Source organism: Zalophus californianus, chromosome 3 (assembly GCF_009762305.2).
Source record: "Zalophus californianus isolate mZalCal1 chromosome 3, mZalCal1.pri.v2, whole genome shotgun sequence".
NCBI lineage: Eukaryota > Metazoa > Chordata > Mammalia > Carnivora > Otariidae > Zalophus > Zalophus californianus.
The window spans coordinates 14222286-14238391 of NC_045597.1; the positions used below are offsets into that span (position 1 = coordinate 14222286).

The following is a 16106-nucleotide window of genomic DNA, read 5'->3' on the forward strand; positions in this document are numbered from 1 at the left end:
TAATGCCAAGCAATTATCTCTGAACTAGGATAACAAATGTGCTTTTTTATACTCAAAAGATGACATGCATTTTAGAAGTTTCCAGAAGGCATATTTTCTGTAAAGAAGCAACTGCTTCTGAATTCAACATTTAGTACAAGAGTTTAATTGGATACTGACCCTTTCAGAACATTTGTTACAAGTTAAAGTTAGATATTAAGAGAATAGAAAAATCTACCTGAAGTGGTGGCTACTTTTGGTTATCTATTTCTGTGTTTAAATACGGGCTTACAAATGTACTTTTACTTCATATTCAATACTGTTTATAGACCTTGGCATTAGCAAAATATAAATTACTCTATGCACAATCCATAGTCATAGTATCTTGTGAGTATCATAAATAAAACAAATACAAATGGAAATCTGTTGTTTATCTTGGCTTAAAAGACCATCTATCTTAGCATGAGAAAGATGTTTCTGATTCCATGATTAAATGACATCCTACATAACAAAAAATTGGCAAATATACTGGTGTAATTCATCACGGATGACATTGTATAATTAAAATGTATTGATATTATCCTTTAAGACACTTTAAATGTCTTACAGTGTAAACTTCAAATGTTTTGGCTCATAAATTTATTCTATATAAAAATGTCACCTAACTAGATGCTTCGTCCTATCTACAAATTCTATATCTTGAAACAAGATGAAATAGTTATATGAATGACTTTCATCTACTTATTCTTGTGAAGGCATAAAGTATAACTACTATTTGATAAAGAAGTAAAATTCTGAATGTTACACATAAGTCCAGAAAGATACATTCACAGCTTATTAGAGATGGAAATGACCATACTTACTCTCTAGATCAAACCCCTTGTGTTATAGAAATAAGGAAGCTGAAGCTCAAAAATATTGCCGTGCCCTTCTAACTGAGATTTTAAACAGTAGCGATCATAAGGAGAAAAAGAAAACACACTCAGCCACGTAAAAATTAACCATATCCCTGTTTAATAGTAGCACAATCTTAATCTAACAAAAATAATGGAAAGAAAAGAATACCAGAAAAAAATCAGCATGAATGTAATGTATTTCAGTGAATTGATGATGGTCCTCTGATGTCAAAGGAAAGGGCAAAAGAAAGAAATAGGTAAAAAAGAAATCATGTCGAGCTCCTGCTGTATGCCCAAATCACCGTAACATAACTTATTCCAAAAGACTTAGTAAGGCCTGTGTTTACACTTACTAGTCAGTGTCCTTGAGCGAATCAAGCCCTATGAATCTTTGATCCCACATTTCAAAGTGAAGGTAATAATACCTAGAGTTACTGTGGGGACTAGGCGAGATAATGTATGAAAAGTAAGAAGTTATTCATGCAGGATAGTAAGACTACTGTGCTCTTAGATCTTCAGATGGGCTCTGTCACTCATAGCTTGTGACCACATCATGACGCTTAGTCAGTGGCAGAGCTGGGACCCAAATTATGCCTCTCTAGTCCCAAACCCAAGCAATACTCCTATATTTGGCTTCAAGACATTTGTACATGTTGGTCCCTCTGCTGGGAATTCCTTTCCCTACCCCCCTGTCCAACATCTCCAACTGCCTGTTAAATCCTGTTCATACTTCACAATTCATTTTAAATATAACTCTCAGCGATCTATCCCTGGAGCTTCCACTATATATTCTCTCAGTATTCCCATATTTTTCCTTTGTTGTACTTATTAATAATTAGTCTCCTAACTTTTTTACTTTATTTAAAGATTTTATTTATTTATTTGAGAGAGAGAACACAAACAGGGGGGAGCGGCAGAGGGAGAAGGAGAAGCAGGCTCCCCGCGGAGCAGGGAGCCCAGACGCGGGGCTCGATCCCAGGACCCTGGGATCATGACCTGAGCCGAAGGCAGATGCTTAACTGACTGAACCACCCAGGCGCCCTCGCCCTCTTCTAACTATTTTTAACTACTGTTTCTACTGAACTGTATAAGCTCATGAGAGCAAGGGCCATTTCTCTCTTGCTGACCATCATGTCTTTTATCCTTGGGAAGGTATTTGGCACAATGTAGGCATCCAATGAAAATTTGCTGGATACATCGGTGAAGGCATGAATGGATAAACAAAGAATGAAAAGGAGCTTTGGATTGGCAAATATTTTTGATTTTGTTTATTAATGGCAGAATGCTGATAAGGTCTCTGAGGAAGTCAAAGGACTTCATCCGGGGCATAAGCAAGAACTGCCCAAGAAAAGGAGAAGGGGCAATTCTGACACTGGGAGAAAGAAGATGGAAAGATCACTGGAGATGCACAAATATTTTCAAAGGATCCCTTCATAGATATGCTATTCTCCGCGAAGTAGGAGGTGGCAGGACGGAGATGGGGTTTTGAAGAGCTTTGTGAGAAGAATAGAAGGTTCAGAGTGAGAGCCAGAGAACTGCCAGGAGGCATCAAAGCATTCAGCCAGTTAGAGACCATGAATTTTGAATGTTACCAATCTGTACCAGCTTGGATAGTATTTTCTGCGGCCCAGTTCAAAACTACAGTCTTGAAGACTGATGTTTAGATTCAGTATAAAGATGAGGAGAAGGATGATGATAACAAACGTGGACTCACTGTTCCTGTCAAACACTATAGAGTTGTTTCTATAAATTATCTCATTTCTTACACACACACACACACACACACACACACAATGTGTATATCCATTTTTTTACAGATGAAAATACTAAGACTTTTTAATATCATTTTTAAGGTATAATTCACATACCATAAAATTCACCCACTGCATTCGTAGAATTAAATGATTTTTATGAATTTCCAGAGTTGGCAACCCTCACAAGTCAGTTTTCAACCATTTCTATCACTCCAAAAAATTCCCGAGTCTGTCCTCAATCCTGCTTCAACATCTGAACACAGGCAACCATTGATCTCCTCTCTGTCTCAGGAAATTTGCCTTTTCTGGACATCTCATATAAATGGAATGTAATATTATAGAGATTTGTGTTTTTGTGTGGCTTCTTTCACTTAGGGTAATGTTTTTGTGGTTCATCCATGCAGTAGCATGTACCAGTATTTTGTTCCTTTTTTGTTGCTGAATAGCATTTAATTATATGGATACACCACATTTTGAAATTCATAGGCATTTGGGTTGCTTCCAGTTGGGGACTATTATGAATGGTGCTGCTGTAAACATTCACATACTATTCTTTGTGTGTACATATTTTTTTACTTCTCTTGTGTAGATTCCTAGAAGTGGAAGTTGGCACTACAAGACTGTGTGGTAAGGATATATTCAACTTTTTAGGAAACTCCCAAATATTTTCCAAAGTAAATGTATATCCCTGACCAGAAATGTATATACCAAATGTGTTTTGTGTGTCTTTTGAGATAGCCATGTTGTTTCTGTTCTTTATTCTCTTAATACAGTTATTCAATTAGTTGGTTTTCAGCCGTAACACCAAGTATGCCCTCCTAAGGCAAATCTCACACACTCATGGTATAGAATCCTTTTGATATGCCACTGAATTTGTTTTGCTAATATTTTGTTGAGGAGTTTTGCATCTATATTTTTGAGGGATATCCATCTATAGTTTTCTTTTCTTGCGATGCTTTTGTCTGTCTTTGGTATCAGAGAAATTCTGGCCTGAAAAAAAAATGAGATGAGAAGTGTTCTCTTTTCATCTATTTTATGAGTTTGTAAAAATTGTTATCACTTTAGGCATTTGATAGAATGCACTATTGAGGACATGAGAGGCAGGACTTTTGTTTGTGGGAAGATTTTAAATTACTAATTAAATTACTTGTAATTTAATTGTAATTACTTACTCATCTTTTCTGACTTTCTATTTCTTCTTGAGTCCATTTCAGTAGTTTGTAAACACACAGTTTTCTACTTTAATCTTTATTATTCCCTTCCTTCTGCTTATTCTGGATTTAGTTTGCTTTTCTTTTTCTATTTCTTTTTTAAGATGGAAGCTTAGGTTATTGGGATTGGAAACCTTCTTCTTTGGTGTTATAAGCATCTAGAGTTATAAATTTCCCTGTAAGCATTGCTTTAATTGCATTCCATAGTTTCTACCTGCTTTGTTTTAGTTTTCATTCAACTCAAAATAATTTTTTATTCCCTTTTTGGTTTCTCCTTTGACCCATGGGTTATTTAGAAGTATATTAGTACCCCAATATTTGGCACATATTTCTTTCTGTTGCGGATATCTAATTTTGTTGTGGTCAGAAAATACACTTTGCCTGATTTCGATTTTAAAAAATCGTACTGAGAATTATTGCATGGGCCAGCATACAGTCTATCCTGTAGAATATTCCATTCCAAAAATACGTGTTCTATAGTTCTTGAGTGAAATGTGCTACAATATCAGTTAAGTAACACTGGTTGGTAATGTTGTTCAGTCTTTTATACCTTTGCTGATTTTCTGTTATGTCATATTGATTACTGGAGTGCAGTACTGAAAACTCCAACCATTTTTTAACTGTGCATTTCTCCTTTCAAATCTGTTATTTTTGCTTTAAGTATTGGAGGTCTCTATTATTAGGTGTGTATACATTTATAATGATTATATCTTTCTAACACGTTGACCCTTTTAACATTATGAAATGTCTTTCTTTGTTTCTAATGATATTTATTATATTGAGGTTTACTTTTTTTGATATTAATATAGCTACTCCAGATCCGTTATGGTTACTGTTTCACAGTGAATATTTTTCCAACCCTTTTACTCTCAAGCTCTTTGTGTCTGCATCTAAGTTGCATTTCTTCTAGACAGTACATAGGTACCACAAAACACCAAAGAAGCTGTGACTTTTTTTCCTCATTAATTAGCATGCCAAGGATTTAAATTACAAAGTTAATGAAGACACCCTCCACCTTAACCAAAGAGTTGTGAGAATAGGTAATGAGATAAAGAAGTTTTAACACCCTATTCTCTGGAAATTTTGGATAGCTTTCCTTTTAGGTTATCTCTGCAATTTGGAATTAAATGTTTAACTATTCTGGGAGAACACATGATTTTTAGTTTCTCAGTCACTTTATCTTCTTTTACTATGGTTTTGATGATTTCAGATACCCTATTAGTTCTAAGGATACACGGAAAATTTAAAGAATGTTTCACTATTCATGTCATAATAGTCCTTCTCCTAAAACTAAAGGAAGGTGCACTTTTTTCTTATTGTTCACAAAACTGTGAACCAGATCAGTGACTGATATGCCAACAAAACAGGTATGTGACATTTTACCCTCAACTTTCATGACTCTGTTGGACCCTGCACCTACAGGTAATGACTCATTGCTTCTTTTTAGCAGCTTATTGTGGACATTTTATCTTCTCCTTGCCCACCAATAACACGTACTCTCTTTCCAAAGTCTGTGCTTTCAAAACATTTGTAATGATAGATTGCATTCACTATGAATAGAATTGCATCCAATTCCAGTCTTTCAATTTTTAGGAAATGCACTGTTTCCATGTCATTTAGGTTATTATTTCCACTGGCTAACATGCAACAAGCAGGACACTGTGTCAACTAAAATGTCACAGGACTGGGACTAGTGCTCTGAATAAATCCATATTTCCCTGAAGCTCAGGAATGTAGGCCTGAGAACTATCCAAGGAGCTAAGTGTGAGGAGCAACACCTTGGAATGAGCAAAGGCGGACACATCTTTGTTGCTCTCTACTTTGGGAAGGCTGAGATGTCAAGGTCATCATGTCTCCTGCAGACCATTCTAAAATGTCTAGGAGGACCATCCTTTTGCAATGTCATTGCTGAAACTGCTAGTGTCCAAGCAATGCATAATTATCTGACTCCAACCATAGTAAATTTATGGGCTGTTTTATTCTCATCATTTTCCCAGGTCTTTGAATTTATGTCTGAGACACCTTCATTGATTTTTGCAACCTAGGCGAGTAAGTCTGCCTGCCATGCCTCATCAGGTGATGACAAGGAACACAGCGGAAGTACTTCTTGAAACTTTGAAATCATTTATTTGATTAACCTAACAATTACAGATTTAGGATGGCTCCAATTTTGGAACTAAGACACGTACTTAATGTTTAAAAGGTTACTATAATTTAAAGTTACTGAAGTTACTGAAGATTGGAGGTCTCTTCTAAATTAGAGTCTTGTCCCAGGTAAGGCTCATTTCCTCATGAACAAGCTCAAATGACTTTATGTTTGTCAAATAAGCTAAAATGATATTATGCTTGTTAAGCTTTTATTATTTATCAATAAGGAAAGATGTTTTTATAATAATTTATAATTTTCAAAGCATTCCATGTCCATTAATATGCTATATTCTGTTATAATTCTGAGAGGTAGGTGTTATTGTGCCCAAATTATAGATGAGACCAAGTAAAATGGCAGAATCTTCATTGAAATTCAGTTCTTTTGATGCTATGTTAATGCACTTCACAGTATATAACAGAGCTTCTCTTCATTAAAAATTTACTTGTCTTGATATTCTTACAGCTTTTGTATGGAATAAAGATTCATAATGATTCAGTATACATAAGAGAGAAAATAAATTTAATAAGTGAATTCATAAGCCATGGGGATTAAGTAAATTTTAGTGCATCTATAAATTAAATCCTGTCTATTCATTAAAAAGGCATTATGTTGAATATTTATTATCATAAAAATATAACCATAATATACTAAGTGGAAAAGAAATTTGCAAAAGACTATGCGTATACAGAATAGGCAGTCCAGAAATAGATGCACACATATACAGTCAATTGATTTGACAAAGATGCCACTAAAATTCAGTAGGAAAAAAATTATTTTCAAGAAATGGCTCTAGAGAAATTGAGTATCTATATGAGGAAAAAAAAGACCTTTGCCTCATTATTTCACACCATATTTAAAAACTAACATGAGGGGTGCCTGGATGGCTCAGTTGGTTAAGCGACTGCCTTCGGCTCAGGTCATGATCCTGGAGTCCTGGGATCGAGTCCCACATCGGGCTCCCTGCTCAGCCGGGAGTCTGCTTCTCCCTCTGACCATCTTCCCTCTCGTGCTCTCTATCTCTCATTCTCTCTCTCTCAAATAAATAAATAAAATCTTTAAAAAAATAAAATAAAAAAATAAAAACTAACATGAAATGGTCCAAAAAACCAAATGTGAAAAAAAAATTTTTTTTTCGATCCCAGGACCCTGGGATCATGACCCGAGCCGAAGAAAACAGAATATGTTCATACCTTAGGGTAGAAAATAATTTCTTAATTAGTATGTAAAAGCAATATATATCAAATAAAAACTGATAAATTATAGCTCATTAAAGAACTAATTTATCAAAAGATACCAGGAATGAAAAATAATCCAAGAGGAAGAGAAGATATTTATAATACAAATATCCAACACAACGCTTAGTTTAGTATATCTCAGAAACTCCTACAAACTTGTAAGAAAAAGTTAAACCTACTTTTTTTGAAGGAGGGGGAGGGGTAGAGGGAGAGGGAGAGATAGAATCCCAAGGAGACTCCACACCCAGCACGGAACCCAATGAGGGCTTGATCTCATGATCCTGAGATCATGACCTGAGCCTAAATCAAGAGTCAGATGCTCAACCGACTGAGTCACCCAGGTACCCCACAAACCTACTTTTTAAATTTGACAAATATACAACATACAGGCACTATATAAAAAAGAATATCCACATAACAAAGTAGCAAAAACCAATATAATTAATCATTAATGAAATGAAAATTAAACATTCCTTTTAGCATAGCTAAATCCAGAAGACTGATAATATCACTTGTTGGCAAGAATGTGGAGAAACTTGAACATTCATATCTTCCTTGAGGAAGCCAAACTGGTGCAAGCAAATTTGAAAAACTCTTTGCCATTATAACCCTATGATCCAGCAATCACACTCCTAGGCATAGTCCTAAGAGAAACAAGTGTATATATCCATCAAAAGACATGTATGGGCATGTTTAGAGAATTCTCATTCATAATAGCCAGAAATTGGAAACAACCCAAATGTTTATTAATGGAAGAACAGATAAAGAAATTGTGACATAAAATAGATTAGTAGACAACATTAAAAATTAAACAAGTTAACAATACATAAAATAATGTGAATAAATCTCATAAGACATCATGTTGAGGCACCAGACACACACAAAAAGTTCACACAGTGTTATTTCATTTTTATGAACATCAGTAATAAGGCATAATTAATCAATGGTGATAGAGTAAAAAAATCATTACTACCTCTAGGGGGAAGTGTACAACTGAACATTCTAGAATGCCAGGAATGTTCTTAATCTTGATGTGGGTGACAGTTGCATGCAACTGCAAAGTCAGATGTTGCTTCAGTTTTGATGTGCTTCTTTATAGCCAATGCCTCTTAATCATTTTATTAAAGCCTGAGTTCCACTACTGGTCATGGTGTGCCCCTTCTTCTTCACAATTGTCTGGATGGTAACTTTGAATACTGAATTTGCACGTGTTAAAACGGGGTTTTAGAACAGACGCGCTTCCATCCCTCTCTCTCCACTTCTTTTTCCACGTCTACTGCCATGCACAATTCTGAAAGACTCCACTGAGCACTTCTGGTGTCAACATGACCACAGCCAGGCGGCTTCTTCACAAAAGTTCCTTCTGCAAAAGTTGCCAATAGCATCTCTAAACCACCAGCACTCACAGCAAAGCACTCTTTAGACTTCCCCCAAAATTTCTTTTTCTTTGTTCTTTTTTTTTTTTTAAGATTTTATTTATTTATTTGACAAAGAGAGAGAGACAGTGAGAAAGTGAAGACAAGCAGGGGGAGTGGGAGAGGGAGAAGCAGGCTTCCCGCGGAGCAGGGAGCCCGATGCAGGGCTCGATCCCAGGACCCTGGGATCATGACCTGAGCCGAAGGCAGATGCTTAACGACTGAGCCACGCAGGCACCCCTTCCCCCAAAATTTCTTTTGAAACAACGATGACAAGATACACTTTTGCATTCTTGTTCCAGTCCCTTCTTGTTTCCTCTTAAAAGTGAATGAGTTCTAGATGTCTTTCTCTTTCTAAAATTATCCTTATTATTTTTATAATTTTGCTTTGCAATAAATAAAAATAAGAAAAGAGTATCTCTTTTTGCTTGTACTGAATAAATATTAGAGCTGGCTGAATTTTACCTTTCTTCTTTTCTTGCTTTGCTATGTGAGGCATGTTCCAGAAAAAAAAACAAAAAACAAAAACAAAAACACAGCCATAGAGATACATGCATTCTCTCTCTCTCTTACACACACACACACACACACAAACACACACACACACAAATTAAAGGAAGTCCGAGTAATCCATTTGGCTCTAACACATCTAGGTTTTGACAACCAGCATCCAGTGGAGAGGCATCCCAAATATGGCTTTAGAGCAATAATGACATTGTTTTAGGTATAATATACATAAATCCAGTCAGTTTGCTATGAGATTTAAGATTTAGAACCCACCTAAATCTTGGAACTCAGGCACATCAGCCCTAGTTTCTCAGTATAGCCAGTTTGTTTAAGGACCCAACCAGCATCCCTCTTTTGCCCCTCTTTCTCCCATTCTACTATGGAATGGCTCAGAGTGGAGCACTGGCCAAAAGAAGAAAGCTTTATGGTAGCCCCTATTTTAAGCCCAGAGCCTTGGCCCCAAACACACCTCTTCCATACCATCATACTTAGGTTTCATTTAGGTTCTTGATCTTTATTCTAGTCCCAAATTGAGTAGAAGTTTGAAATAGGATTGAGAATGAGTTCCAACAATGTATTTTTGGTCTATCTTTTGAAGATCAGTTCACTATCTAATAATTTACAGATCTGAACTTCTGATTTGTGATAGGAATAAAATGAGGTTTCCCTATAACAAATGAAAGGGTGTGTGATATAATTGGGATATTGTAAAGTATCCCAAGAAATCATGGATGGAAAGCATTAATGGAGAATAAATTACTAATTGCATTAGCGGTCGGCTCTGCTCAACTCAGCATACAACTTTTAACTATACCTGGCATCTAGTCCCATTGCTATAATTTATTTTTCCTGCCTTTTTAAAAATCACGAGTTATTTTTAAATAATGCTTTTTCAAACGTAGACCGAAGATGATCTTCATAATTCTCTCAGGTTATGAACAAAGGCACAGAAATAGGAGTCTAAATTGGAAGCTCTGGAGGGGATTATATCTATTGCTATGTTTTATACATTATCTAATTTCCTCTTGGCAACCACAGATTCTGAATTGTAATTGTGGTAATCATAATAACAATGAAAATGAGTGACATCTTTTACTAGCATGAACTATGCTCAGCCCACTTCTTTGTTCTTGAGATGTTGGATCTCCTTCCAGAATCTGTAGAGAGCCCTGAACGGCATGATAGAAGGCTGACAAGTAAACAAGTGTTAGAAGACACATCTTTACTTTCTATCATCAAATTGTCTGTCTCTCTCTTTCTTTCCCAGCCATCCTCACCCAGTTTCCAGGACCAAAATGTGCATGCGGCACGTATGGGAGGGACAAGATCTGTGTGTGTTTGGTAGAGTTTCATTTTACTCTTCATCCACAATGCCTGGTTTTTCTCAGCACTAGCAATGATACTCTTCAGTGCATACAATCAGTATTTTCTTCCTGGAGACAGCTCATTACTGGTATAACAGACGGTCTTCGAACAATCCTGTAAACGAAAGGACTAGTTGTTGTTGTTGTTGTTTTTATAGACTTCCAAGAAGACTAACTATTTTGGGATAGATACAAATGAAGAAAACCTAAACAAAAATCAGCAAGCCTTCATTTTGCAGCCTGTTTACAAGTTTCAAGTAAGAACTCAATGATGTTTTGAACATCAGTAATGATATTTTCTAATGCATTCACCCTCCTGGAGATCAGCGGTAATCTTGTGTGTTCTAAACACTTTGGTATTCCCTATTGAACTAGACTTTGAAGCACATTTTTTAACACATCTGCAATGTCCCCTGATTTAGCCCCCTCAAGGAAGGTGGACGACCAGTTGCATTGAAAAGCATACAGTAAGGAACTAAGATGCTCATTTTACTCTCCCCTTACAGATATTGGCAGAGAGAAAATATAAATTTAACAGTGTCCTAGGGGCTCAGGTGAGCTATTACCTCACTTATAAACACCTTAAAAATAACAAAAATTGCTGGTAAGCCAGCCAACTCAACCAAGAAGTTCCTTCTTCAACATTTTGTAATGTAAACTCTTGAGGGGAGAAATTGATATTGCCCTCGTCAAATTAAATAATCGCTTCAGACACGTTAACTCCAGGCTGTTTCCTAATAATGATGGCTTGAGGAACAGGCACATCTGGTATGTGTAAAAGAGATAAAGATGGAATGTGTTCTTACATTCATAATTAAAAATGGACCATAGAGGGCGCCTGGGTGGCTCAGTTGGTGAAGCGACTGCCTTCGGCTCAGGTCATGATCCTGGAGTTCCAGGATCAAGTCCCGCATCAGGCTCCCTGCTCAGCAGGGAGTCTGCTTCTCCCTCTGACCCTCCCTCCTCTCATGTGTTCTCTCTCTCTCTCGCTCTCATTCTCTCTCTCAAATAAATAAATAAAATCTTTAAAAAAAATAAAACTACTTTCCCCTTAAATTTAAATAAATAAATAAATAAATAAAAATGGACCACAGAGGGTCTGGTTCACTATAGATTTCCTTTGCTTCAATCAGAATATTTATTTTTTGCAGGTGGTGATTTTAAACGCAAAAGTTTCTAAAGATTTTATACATTGCCTACAGTTCAGCCTCAGTTTCTTTGGGAAGGGGTGGAAGCTAACAATCAGTCATGCTCCATGAATAGACAGTTGGGTCCTTCCAAACTTCTTGGTTCAAGACCAGGATGAGTAATGAAGTGAGGATCTCCTGCCTTCATGTTTACCTCAGAAAAGATTTTAACAAACACCAGACCCCAAATAGTACTGACGTTTAAAAAATATATATATGTCTTTTCAAAAGCAGTTTTATTTTCTTGCAGAGCCGTCAACCATGAGAATTTGGTTGTCAATCCATTGATGATTATTATGATGTGATTTGAACTTTGTGATACCATAAGAAAATCCCCCTCACTTCCTCTAGCAGTGCTGCTTGTTTTTATGGCATTTCTAAAGAGCTACCAAATATGAGATCAAACATGGCCAGCAATGCCTTTTTAAATTCAGTTTTAGAGTAATCAAGAGTCCTATTGCTGACTGCAGCAATATTTTCAGAACCCATAGCCCACAAAGGTCTTCAAAGACTAGAGGCATAATTCACAGATTGCTAATTATCTGTTTGAATTCCATCTTTCTTCCAAAGAAGCATACAAAAAATATTTCTAATGCACTGTACAAACAAGAACAAATAGGTGAGATGCTTTCAATCCATAAGCCTACATATCAACAATTCAATAGAAGGTGACAACGGTTATTTTAACCATCAGAATGTTTTATTGTGTGTACAAAGTACATCAAAGCAGAGCCATATCTTAAGGAACCAGAAGGCAAGAGATAGGTGGGCAGACAGAAAGGGAAGGAAAGGAGAGGAGGGTGGGAAGGAGAGAAAACGTGTGTTTGTGCATCTGTTCCTGGGCCTCAGACTGCAGATGGGGATTCACTGATGTGGTGACTGGCAGGGAGTGAATCATCTATGTTTGAATGGGGGTCAGGTGGACGGATGGATTTACACTCAGGGAAATCCTTTCTTCACACAGAAGAGTCATCTAGCATGCCCTGGCACTACTTTGCCAGTGTTCCAGAAGGCCTAACCTCTTCTTGGAGAGACGATCGCTCCCTGAGATGAAAAGAGAGTCAGGAACTATTAAGAGGGTTGGCCTGACAGACATGTGCCAGAACGTGTACGATAAAGGGACAAGGTCAGGAACTGGAAAAGCACCATTGTTTCTGACCCCATCGGGAAGCTTATGAGATGCTCTCACAGCTCACAGCATGTTCCCTGTGCCAAGAAGTACCCAGGTCACCACTTTCACACACGTGGCCCATGTCCTGCACTAGACAGCCATGAGACCATGATGCTCTGACCTGTACTTCCTGTTAGTAAACTATTGAGCTTTCGCGATACATTTAGCCCAAGGGAAGGCAATGGCACTACATTTCTATTATGTACTAGGGATTGCATACCAAATTTTATATATATACATACATGCTTACGTGTGTGTATAGAGAGAGATGTGTTTCTATATGTATCTCTACAGAAAGACTGTACTATATGACTGTATTATACAAAATGGTAGAGATTTAATACAGTATTATATATATACCTACAAGTGTATACACACACACACACACATATATCTACTGTACACATACACACAGAACAGATATATAGTAGGAACTTATTACGGTATATTTTATACATGCACAGACATGTGTGTATATATATATATATATATATATATATATATATATATATATATATATATAGAAGGTATTATGTGACTGCATTATATATAATAGAATTTAATGCAGTTTATATGTGTGAGACTATATACCTGAGACCAAATATCAGGTATTAAACTTTTACATATCTGATATTTGTCTTGACTATTAACATATAAAGTCAAATATTCATTCCACATCCTGCATTCCTTCATTCCACACTTACTGAAGCCTTTCTTATGAACAGAGAATTGGGCTACATACTGTGGGGACAGAGAACCAAAGAGAATATGGTTCCTGTGGTCCAAATGAGCTTCAAGCCACATGAGGGAAAAGGCATGTCAATAATCCAATGAATACAAAACGTATGAAACAGGTACCTCAGTGCACACAAAGCCAGATGCTGAGAACGTCCAAAGGGAGGAGGGATTGTTAGGACCTGATCCGAGGGTGGGAAGGAGACAGAGAAATGTTTCTTGAAGAAGATGCTTTTGAACTCATTTTAACTGCCGAAGAAGGAGTAAGAGTTCTACGAGCCAAGAGAAGAATGTGAGTCTGAGGTAAGGAGGGTATGGCATGCTCAGGGATAACAAGTAGATTTCACTTATCCGGAGAGGAGGGTGCAGCAAGGGAGCCAAGCCAGCGGTAACAGGAGGCACAAGATTATCCATTGGTGTGGATGCCGTGTTAAGTCTGTATCAGAAGATGGGGCCATTATGGGATCTAGTCAGGGCCTATAATGTGGAAGACAAGGCATTTTAACTACGTATTAAAAGATAAATATGATTTCTATAGTCAGAAATGTGATGAAAAAGAACGTTCCAGGAAAACAGGATCGCATTAGGAAAGGCGCCTGGGTGGCTCAGTTGGTGAAGCGACTGCCTTCGGCTCAGGTCATGATCCTGGAGTCCCGGGATCGAATCCCGCATCGGGCTCCCTGCTCAGCGGGGAGTCTGCTTCTCCCTCTGACCCTCTTCCCTCTCGTGCTATCTCTCATTCTCTCTCTCTCAAATAAATAAATAAAATCTTTAAAAAAAAAAAGAAAGAAGAACATCTAATGTAGACTTAGGGAATGGTGTAAGTATGATAAGAAAATTTGCTCACTCCTGGCGCATACTATGGGTCAATAAAAATTTGTTGAATGAATGAATACATGATTGATTATAGAGAAGTAAGGCAAAGAGAAGTTTCAAAATCTAGGTTGCGGTCAAACCTTGAAGTCTAGACTAACAAGGCAGGCCCTTATCCAGTAGCCAATGAGGAGACGCGAAAGAATTTTAAAAGGAAGGAGGGACAGAATCGACACTGTGATCTGGAAAATGAATCTGGTATTTAGTAAATGTTGGGTTAGAGAGCTGTGCTCACACAAAACAGGCTGTTCCTGTACCACCAACTCACGTTTGCCGGGATTGAGGTAATAGTAGGAACGTGAAGGACAGAATGGATGGAAGAAACATCGGAAAGACAGAACCATCTACCACTATTACAGCGTTATCAGACGACCCACCCACATATAGCAGGGTTTGCAGGCTGATAGGAATGCACCCATAGGCCTACTTATGGCTGTTGTTGCGGTCTTCACACCTGGCTTCCCCTGCTGCGCCATCCTTGTAGTCCAGTCTTCTGACCCTTTAGCTCTGTTACCTGTTTCCAGGCAAGCTCCACATGCCTCTTGGACTTAAAGTAAGTTCTACTTCCCGATTTGATATTCAGCACTCATTCTTGTACTCCTTCTGTACCTGATTATTTCAGATAAACATAGCCCTCATGCCAGCCTCAGCTTCTAGACCAAAACCCTAAAGGTGGCCCACTCGTTTAGAACCTATCCTATTCTTTGAGCACTTTAGAGGAAAAGCCACCAAGGAAGGACTTAGAAAAGGTCAGATTTCAGTATAGATTGAAAATGGAAAGGAAATAAATGTCAAAGACGAATTGTCTTCCAAGGCAGATCATTCATTCCTAGGTATTTATACAGTTTCCCACTGCATGCCAGTCATAGCTCTTCATGATCTACATAAATCAGGGAAGCAAACGGCCAACAGCCCTGCTCTCATGTAATTTCTAGGTGGGGGAGACAAATAAACAATAGGTATCATAAAAGTAGAAATGATGTAGCATGTTTGAAGATGTTAAGTGTTGTGGAAAAAGTAGAGCAGGGTATGGGGGTATGAGCACTGAGGGAAGAGGTGAGGCAGGATGCTATATCGAATAAGGTTGTCAGGGCTGACTTCATTGAAGAGAGGTGATATGAGCAAAGCCATGAAGGAGATGGAAGACATTAGCCATGCTTGTATCTGGGGGGGAAAATATTCCAGGCAGAAGGAATAACAGGAGCATATGTGGCAAGTTCAATGAACAACAAGAATGGCAGTATACCTACTTCAGGGTAAGCAAGAGGGGGTAGAACAGGAAATGAAATCACAGTAAATCTGGAGTAAATCTTGAAGGCATTTACAGGCCATCATTAGGACTTCGGCTTTCCCTCTGAGTAAAATAGGAGCCACTGGAGCATTTGATTCAAAGAATAACATGATCTGACTTACATTTTTAAGGGAAATATGCTGAGGGTGCATTGAGGAAAATATAAAGGAGCAAGGATAGAACAGGGAGATCCCTGAAGGGCACAGCAGGAATCCAAGTGAGACAAGACAATGGTCACACCTGGATCCAGCAAAGGATGTGGTCAGAAGTGAGCAGGATATATTTTCATAGTGAAACCAATGGGATTTCCTCCTGACAAACTGAAAGAAAGACAGGAGT

General features: G+C 37.6%; 1 protein-coding gene and 1 pseudogene across 6 annotated transcripts in view; both read right to left on the reverse strand.

The window, feature by feature from the left end:
- HS6ST3 (heparan sulfate 6-O-sulfotransferase 3) overlaps positions 1-16106 on the reverse strand; it is a 642842-nt gene that overhangs the window by 162442 nt on the left and 464294 nt on the right. The gene's annotated exons all lie outside the window — the stretch shown is intronic.
- Positions 4908-6007, reverse strand: LOC113919568 (annotated as a pseudogene).